Source organism: Manacus candei, unplaced genomic scaffold, assembly GCF_025592945.1.
Source record: "Manacus candei isolate 608988 ecotype Guabito, Panama unplaced genomic scaffold, ASM2559294v1 h1tg000093l, whole genome shotgun sequence".
In the NCBI taxonomy this organism is placed as follows: domain Eukaryota; kingdom Metazoa; phylum Chordata; class Aves; order Passeriformes; family Pipridae; genus Manacus; species Manacus candei.
Window position 1 is genome coordinate 3,803,265 of NW_026138141.1, and position 8,777 is coordinate 3,812,041.

Sequence of the window (8,777 nt, forward strand, 5' to 3'; positions counted from 1 at the left end):
TGCGAGTCTCCTTTGCTCAAACCTTCAGGTAGGCTTTGCTCTAGCAGCTGCCATATTTTCTTGCTTTGTGTAGAATTTTGTTCTGAGCTTGACTTCCTTGATGACTTAGGCTGTCAATTATTGCACTCTGCTTTTCTAATTGGGTATCAAACTTTATTGGTGCATTTTAAATAAAATGGACCCTTGCATTCAACCATCGTGGTTTCTTAAATAAATGTGTAGGACTTCTCAGTAGGCACATGGGTATTCAGTTTGTTTCATATATCGTCTTTATTAAAAGTATTTTAACCATGGATACCTTTTTTTCACACAGGCAAGAACAGATTTGTTATAGACTTATTGATACAATAATGAATTATTATTTTTGCCACTGTTCTCTTACAGAATCACAAACTCCCTTCCTTAACGTAGAACATGTGGATGGCAAAAAAAAGAAATGGAAGATGGGAGCATTTCCAATCTTACCTAATTTCATAACATGAAAATTATAGCAAAGCAGATCTGGCTACTTTCATCCAATGAATGCATATGAAATATGACTAGACATTTCTCAGCTTGGAGGAAGGATGTGATCATAATTGCAACGAAAAAAGACCACTTGAGATGTGTAATCTGACCTTTATAATGTGCCAGATTAAATTTTGCTATTATCTTAATCACAAAAAGACATCTTTTAAAAAATTGTTAATTAAATGTTTCACTAATGAATGGTTCATTATAAATGTATTTGGTTACTCTCAGTAATGATGTAATAAGAGTCTGGGACTTTGAGGGGTAGGAAGCAGGGCAAGGTAGTATGTTGAAAGTGTTTTTAATATCCTATACAGTATTTCACCAGTAAACTCTTAAATACCAAATATACTGCTTTTCACTTTGTCTGTGCTTTATTAATTGTTATACTTTCAGTAACCTTATAAATGTTCCACTCTGCTGAAATATATATTCATTATGCAATAAATGATTGAAGCTCAATAATGGGTTTTCCTTTAAGCGTAATTTATGATTTGCCTTGGCAGGCTAATACCTGGAAACTGTTTGCTACTTCTGCCAAAAAGTGTATAAATTCTAAAAAAAAAAAAAAAAAAAAGATAAAGAAAGAAAAAAAGTCTTATGGTTAAAATATATAATTGCATATCCAATTGGCAAATGGGCATTTTGGTTAAGCTGAGAAAAGTAAACCTCAAAATCTTGTCATACACATTCTGTCTAACTTTTTCTAAGCGTCATTGATTTCACAGTTCTCCTGAACAAAGACTTTTTCCAGCTTTCCTGCAGGAGAATTCTATGTATAGAGCTGCTGTAAGTATTTCATGTGTGTAGTGCATTCCACTCGAAAATCTTGGTGACAGTTGAAGCAGAAGGAAATGTGTGTAGATAGTCAATAATGATTATGACTGAAGTATGACATTAAAGCAGTCCATGCTACAGTGACAATAAAAATACAGGGGTTTGACAGGTAGTTTTCCTATTGAACTTAATGTTCATAAATTCAATCAGAATTATTTTAGCTCACTGAAGATTTAACTAAGTTTTTAGACCAAAGAAAAAAAAGATGGAAAAAAAAACAGAAAAATAAGTATTAAAGGTAACAGAGGAAGAAAAGAAGAAGTGAAGTTACTATGAAGGGAAAAAGGGAAAGAAATTATAACAGTTGCACATAATTTACATTTTAAAGTATATTGAAGAAAAATGAAATAAAGGTAACCTGAAAACTAAAATGAAACACTCAATTCAAAATATTTCATCTGGAAGAACTCCATATGGGATTTACCACTGATCTGAGCAATGAGAATGATGCAGAACAGACTAAGGAAACAGACCCTCACTGTACCTGCTTATTTGTCATTTTAGAATGTGCAGGACTGACTTTCTGTGCATTGCTCAATGTCTACATGCTCAAGAGCAGTCTTTGGTGGATGCTCTGTCTTTTCAGGCTCATTGTTGCCACCTGCAAGCACCAAGGTGCTTGGCACCTGGACTATCATGATGTTAGTGATGACAGCAATAGTTTACCAGACAACATTTAGTCAGATGCAACTCACTTCCAAGGAAGATGCAATTTTTAGGATTCTCAAGGCTTACACCAAGTCCTTGGCTAAGCTTATGATGTGGAAACGCTCACAGCTTGGGGACTTTGTTAAAGGATCTTGTTATTTTCTTGTCTGAATCTTAAAAATGACCTAAAAAATAAATTCCTCTAGTATGTCAAGGGTGAGAAGGACAGGTATATGCCCAAGTCCTGTGGACATGCTGCTGCTGTCCCAGTAAAGGGCTGTAAACACTGTTCGGTGATCAGCAGCCAGCTAGGATAGTGGCTGGGAAGCACCTCAGTTTCACATGGGAGAAGCTTTCATTATTATATATGTTTAATTACTTACAATTTAGGGCGTGTTTTTTTGTTTAGGAGCTTATCAAGATGCATTTAGCTTACCATTGGATGCATTTATTATGCTGAACAGAATTCAGAGTGTGTTTTTCCTCACTCACAATCTACTTTGACAACTTGTGGCTTGTGAATCCTTAACTAACTCATTCTAAGCAGACATAAAATATCAAATATATTTGACTATGTAAGGAAAATGTTAAAGGATGTTTTTAATACAAAAAGTTGTTTCTTCCTGTTGCATGAAATGTTTGCTCTTTCAACATTTTTTCCTTAACAATGTGCAGATGACCAGTTCCCTGTCTGGAGCAAGTGGCCTCCTCAGGACTCAGAGCTCATTGCTGGTATGGCTCCAATCTGAAAGTTCTTCTTCTGTGTAATTGATGCATGGAGTACTTTCATATGTGTGTTAAGCCATCAGTGGGAGAAAGGTTCCTATACAGGAATATTTCTTATTTTAAGACTCCAAGTCTACACTTGTAGCAGTGCCAATACAATAGACAGCTGCTATAACTGGTGAAAACAAAACCTTTCAGACACATACTGCTTCAGGTCACATCTAAGAACAGATCCACATGAGCATAGACTGAGAACCTATGCTGGGCTCTACTTTGTTTGGTGTTACTATTTACTAGGGTTCTTTTTCGACATTTTTCAATTCAGCTACCATTCATAAAAGTGAAGCCTGTAACCAGAAAGACGAACAGAAAGTATATTTTAAGAAGATTGTGTTTTAATTAGCTGTTTTGGACTTTCAGGAAAATTTGGCAAAACTGAAATGAATTTGCAAATTAATTTGGTCAGTATGAATCTGGGCTTCTGCTAAGAAAGCAGAGAAATTTGAGGCAGTTTTATTTACACTGAAAAATCCAACTTGCAACTACTTTAAATAGTCTGGTTCTGTGTACTGAAAGTAATATTGTTGTCCAAACACTTGTACCTAAACAAATGACAAGGCTTAATTCTACTTTATTTAAACTCTTGTATATTCAGAAATGTCCGTGGCTCCATAAAAACAGATCTGAATTTTTGGCAGTATTGGAAAAATGTTGTTCTAAGTCCTTTGTGAAGGAAATGAAAGTGAATACTTAGTAAAAATTCTGTATATAGTTATCTAAGAAATAGTATGTATATAGATACATAAGGGTTCTTGTAGAATATTGTAACTATTTTCATATTTATTATTTTTTATCCTGGGGCTGTGTCATAATATGTCCTATATGCTTTTACCTTGTCTCGACACAAAAAAACGTAAAATGACACAGGTTGCCGTTTCCCTTACAGAAAGCCAATATAATTTAGTACAATAGCACTTTCATTATGTAAAAGATTATATATATGTATGTCAACTCTTTTCCTTAACAAATGTTCTTTTAATGAAAGTGGGCAAAATTATCATGCCTTCATGATTCTGAAATGCATTTTGGCACTGCACTTTATCTCGTGTTTTGTCTGTCCACATACTCCATGTCTCCTTTCTGACTTGCAGTTCGAAGCCAATGACACACATCATAACAGCTTGCTTCAAGCAGTACAGCAACCAAGGAAGAAAAAGGTTTACCAGGTGGTATCCTCTCCTGGTATGCAATCTATGGCTGGTGACCAAGATGTGGGATTGAGGCCTGATCCAGGAAAACTATTAGGAAACAGAGGTCTTCTCCCACTTATTTCCTTCACAGTATGTGACAAGACAGGATGTTGTGCCTGTTCAGAAGCTCTAGCAAAACCCCTGCAGTGAAAGGGCTGGGTGGAAACAAAGGAACCAATGGTAGGAGTGGTTGAATGAGTTGTACCAAAGGTTCAGCTGAAAATTAGAAAAGGTGTGATATAAATCAAAGCAAAACTAAAGAAAAGCAGAATGTAAACATATTTGCCATTCCTGTGTTTGGATTAGGGGTGAGGGGGTGTTGGGGATAGAATATTTTTGCATTTTTTTGCTGCAAGGGGTGATGAGATGAAAAGGGAAGAAATAACTGATAGATCTCAGGAAAGATTACTATGAAGTGTTGAGGTTCTCTTTGGGAAGATGAAACAGCAGGGTTGGTGACACTTACAACTTTCCAGCACTTTCACTTTTCTAAACCAAGCAACCAAAGGGAAGCGTAATACTTAAAGCTCCTTAAAATGATATTTTTGGATTAATTTCTCTGATTCCCAGCTTTTCACATAATTGAACACATTTCATAAGTAGAACCACTACAAGAAAGTTCATGACATCCATTATATGAAGCACATAGTCCATGCAGATACCTGATTAGACAACTTCTGACCACAGAAGGAAGTATTAAAAAACCGTCCAACTGAATGAGACACTTTACTGTGCCAACTTCAATCTACTGTTTCTATCAGCCATAATTATAGTCAGCTAATTCCATTAGCTTCTTAAATACATTTTAAGCTACAGTACTTACAAGCTAAGAGCAAGTACTGCCCTTTAATGGAGTTATCATTTTCAGAGCAATCTTTTCATTCTATTAAGGAAAAAATTACTCATTATTTTGCCATGGATTATTTTACACCAAAAACCAAATAGCACTTTATTTACTTAACAGTATCACAGATAATCACAAAATATTCTGAGTTGGAAGGGACTCACAAGGATCTTCAAGTCCAGCTCCTAAGTGAATGACCCATACAGGTCAAACCCACAATCTTTGTGTCATTATCACCATGCTCTAGATCACCAACTGATCTAATCTTAGGGTCAATGTTTGCCATGCATCAATCAAAGTAAAATGCGAGAAAAAAACAGGTGAAAAGGAACAAAATAGCTTGGTATTCAATTCTTGGTAAGGTACAGAAGTCAATGTAATAAGATACTATGATTCCTCCATCACACCAAATGGTAGACAAGGTGCACCTTTAGGTTGTTTTTAAATGTTAGATTGCTATTCAGAGAAGTGATATTCTCCCCTGACAGTCAGCAACTTGGCAAGTCAGAATGAAATTCAATAATTTGTCCTTTTATTTGGAAAGAGAAAAAGAAATAGGAACAATAAAGCAGAAATGAGGCTGAGCCAAAAAATTTTTATCTGAGTATGCTCACTCTTTAGGGGAGTTTGAAATCTTTTCTACTTAAAAAAAGCTCACCATACACTGCCTATAATACTTTACCTTTTTGATAATACAGATATGTGACAATTATACAGTATGATTAAACTGTCAGGTAAGAATTGCATTTAGGAAAATAATTGTACAGTTCTGCTGCAATATCCCAAGAGGAAATTTTTAATACATTAATTCAATACTATACTGAAAGGTATGTTTCCTTCAAATATTTCTTCAGAAGTCAATACTTGTAAAAAAGTGCATTTTCTTCATAGGACTATATCTATTTCTAACTGATCTTTATAGGCATTGCATATACTTATATACAGGTTTAAATCTCATACCTGCACCACTTGGACATATGACTCAGAATGTCACTTCCTCTGTAATGCAGTGTAGGCTAGAACATAGAAGAAAGCGAATGGAGAGGGTTCCCATTTGAGTGTGTGTGGTTTATAAACTTCTAGTATCGTGCTGTCAGCACTGTGTGTCCCAGATCTGTGCAGGCCTGTAGAGAGAAGCAGTAAAATTCTTAGGATATGAACAGACAGGGGATATGAACAGACAAGAAAGTTACAGGGGGTTGTTGTCTTTGAACAATAGAATCATTGCAGAAAATCAGTTTCATGAATTGTGGGTTGTAAAGTGATGTTATTAACAAGTGATGGCGAAACTTTTTTACAGCAAGCACGTTTTTGATGTTTGCTTTCTGCTTAGATGTACCGAAGAGGTGGAAATTTAAAAGTTGAGGCAAATAATACTTTTAGCCTTTAAAGCAGTTATTCTCAGTTCTTTCTCAAAGCTTTTGAGATAATCTGGAGCTTTTTCAATGCTGTGTGGAAGTCAAAGAATACTGAAACTCCTATAAAAATTCTGGGAAAAAGGAACTGAGGGTCAGCCCAGAAAATGAATAGTAAAGGTAACAAAGTTTCCAAAACAAGAAAGGAAGCATTGAGGGCTGGAGGATTTTCCAAGCAGGCAATTCCACTGTCCTATTGCTGTAGTCTAAAAGAAAGGAACTCCAGCCCCAGGAACATATTTGCTGCCACCTCTTTTGCCAGTTCAACCAGTGGTGAAGCTAATCACACATGCCAGGGACCAGCACGTAGACATGAACACAGGCACACACAAAGGCACACACAGGACACTGACACAGCTGGTCACACAGGCTGCCACAAGCAAGGCAATGCCTTCCACAGCACCCAAAGAAAGGAGTCACATAAGCACAGACAGGTAAGACCTCTTGTTCTCTTGGTCTGGAAGAGGCAGGAGGTCGCTAGCACAGTACACACATGAACTCTCCAGGTTCACAAGAACACACATGTTTGCAGGTCCTTCCAGTGTCAGCACATCCCCTCTGTTCACCCATCACCCCTGTCTATATCCAGGACCTTCTTACCCACTTCATGGGCCCCTTGCCCTCTTCCTGGCTCAGCTCAGCGCTCACTATGAAACAAATGGTGTTCACATCTTTGTCCCACGTGCAACCCACTTTCACAACTCCCCTTGGCTGGCTAGGCCAATGATGTTTGCTAGTGAATACAGACACTCACCTCCCCACACAACCCCCTCCCACACACACACCCCTCCCACATGTATAGTGTGCTTAGGGAAGACACAGACACTTGACACACACCAGCTGGCACAAGGCCCATGGTCTGTGACCAGCAGTCCTCTCCAGCTGCCAGCATGGAGTATTTCAGTTGACTCTAGTCACACCTAGTTTTTGGGACACATACAAATCCTGCCCCTGTGACTGGAGGTTAAAGACTCCAACTCACTTCAGTCCCTGATTATATGACCCCACTCACTTCAGTAGCTAGCACCACAAGTCAGATGCCTATACCCCCAGCCTGACTCCTGCAGTTGACTTCCAGTTTCACTCACACACAGAGGTCTTGCCTGTAGCTGGCACTTATTCCCAGCACACATACACAGAGATTGAACTGTAGGATTTTGTGGAGATAATTAAGAAAAGATTTAGCAAGAAGACACAAGATAGGATAGACCATCACAATCAGGTGCAGGGCTCCGCCAGAAAGGAGTAGAGACTTATCCTGTTTTTGCATTGAAAGAGGTCCTTGGACAGATGCCCTTAAAGGAACAGCAACTCTCCTACACAACCTAACAATATTTAAACAACATAAGCGAATTGTTCAATGACTGCTGATAAACTGTGCTAAGTTTGCATTGCCTACATTTGATCAAGTACTTCAAGTTGAGTTATCTCAGATTTTCTTGGTCAAGAGTGAGGTGAGCGTTGAGGGTTCACAACAACGAGAACCCTCATAATCTGTGTCTGGTAACACAACAACGAGAACCATTCAAAAGACGTATGACAGTGAACTTAGTAAAACTTCCATTCAGTTAAAGAAAATTAACTAATATTTAATATTTTTATCTATTCAAGCTTGAGTTACTCATAATCATCATTATTACCATTTCATTCTTTTGGCCTTTACTAACACCGTTTCATTAAAGCATCTCAATTTAGTAGTTTCCTTTCCATCGCTTTAGTTGAGAGCAATGGGATGATGCATCCATATGTGCAAGGCATTACCATGAACTCCTTCTTAATTTACCTCTTTTTCTCCCCCTAAGGATCTTACAGGTTTTCAGATAGATATCCTTGTCTTTTATTCTGAAAATAGTTACTCTGATCAACCCTGTATTTGATCTCAGGCTGTGTGGCTGAGAACTCCTGTAGGATTCTAACTAAATGAGCTACAGAAACAGGGCATCTGGGCAATGGTTTTTTTTTTTTCAAATTATTTGGGTTTTTCCTATTGGATGACCATATAACTCTGTACAATATTCTATTGAACTATATGTTCTAATTGTCCTCCAAAGGACCTTACCTTTTTTTTGAAGTTTGCCTGCTTAGTTACTGATATCACAAGTTTTTCCTGATTTGGCTCTAACACCTAGAAATTGGTTGGAAGACAAGATGATATTTTATGAAATAAAACTTCTCAAATTTCTTCATGATTCATATAAAACAACTGTATAGACCAATATAAGGACTCTTTGCTTATTTTTCTACTTGGACCCATCTTATGAGATTGAGCCAGAAATTTTCAGGAGCCCCTTTAATACAGTTACTAAAGCTGTTACCATGTGGGTTAAGGTAAAATTTGCATTGCCCTGAATGACACCAGAGATAAAGTAACAAACTGAATCACTTTTAAAAATTTCAGCATAGTTGAATTTTATGTCTATAAAGTCTGATCAAAGGCTGACTTGAACTACCCAAAAGTTTTTTTACTTCGCCAAGCATATGAGGGCAAGGGATAAAAGGAAAGGTTCACTTTCATTTTTGATATGGATAATTATGGATAAATATTCT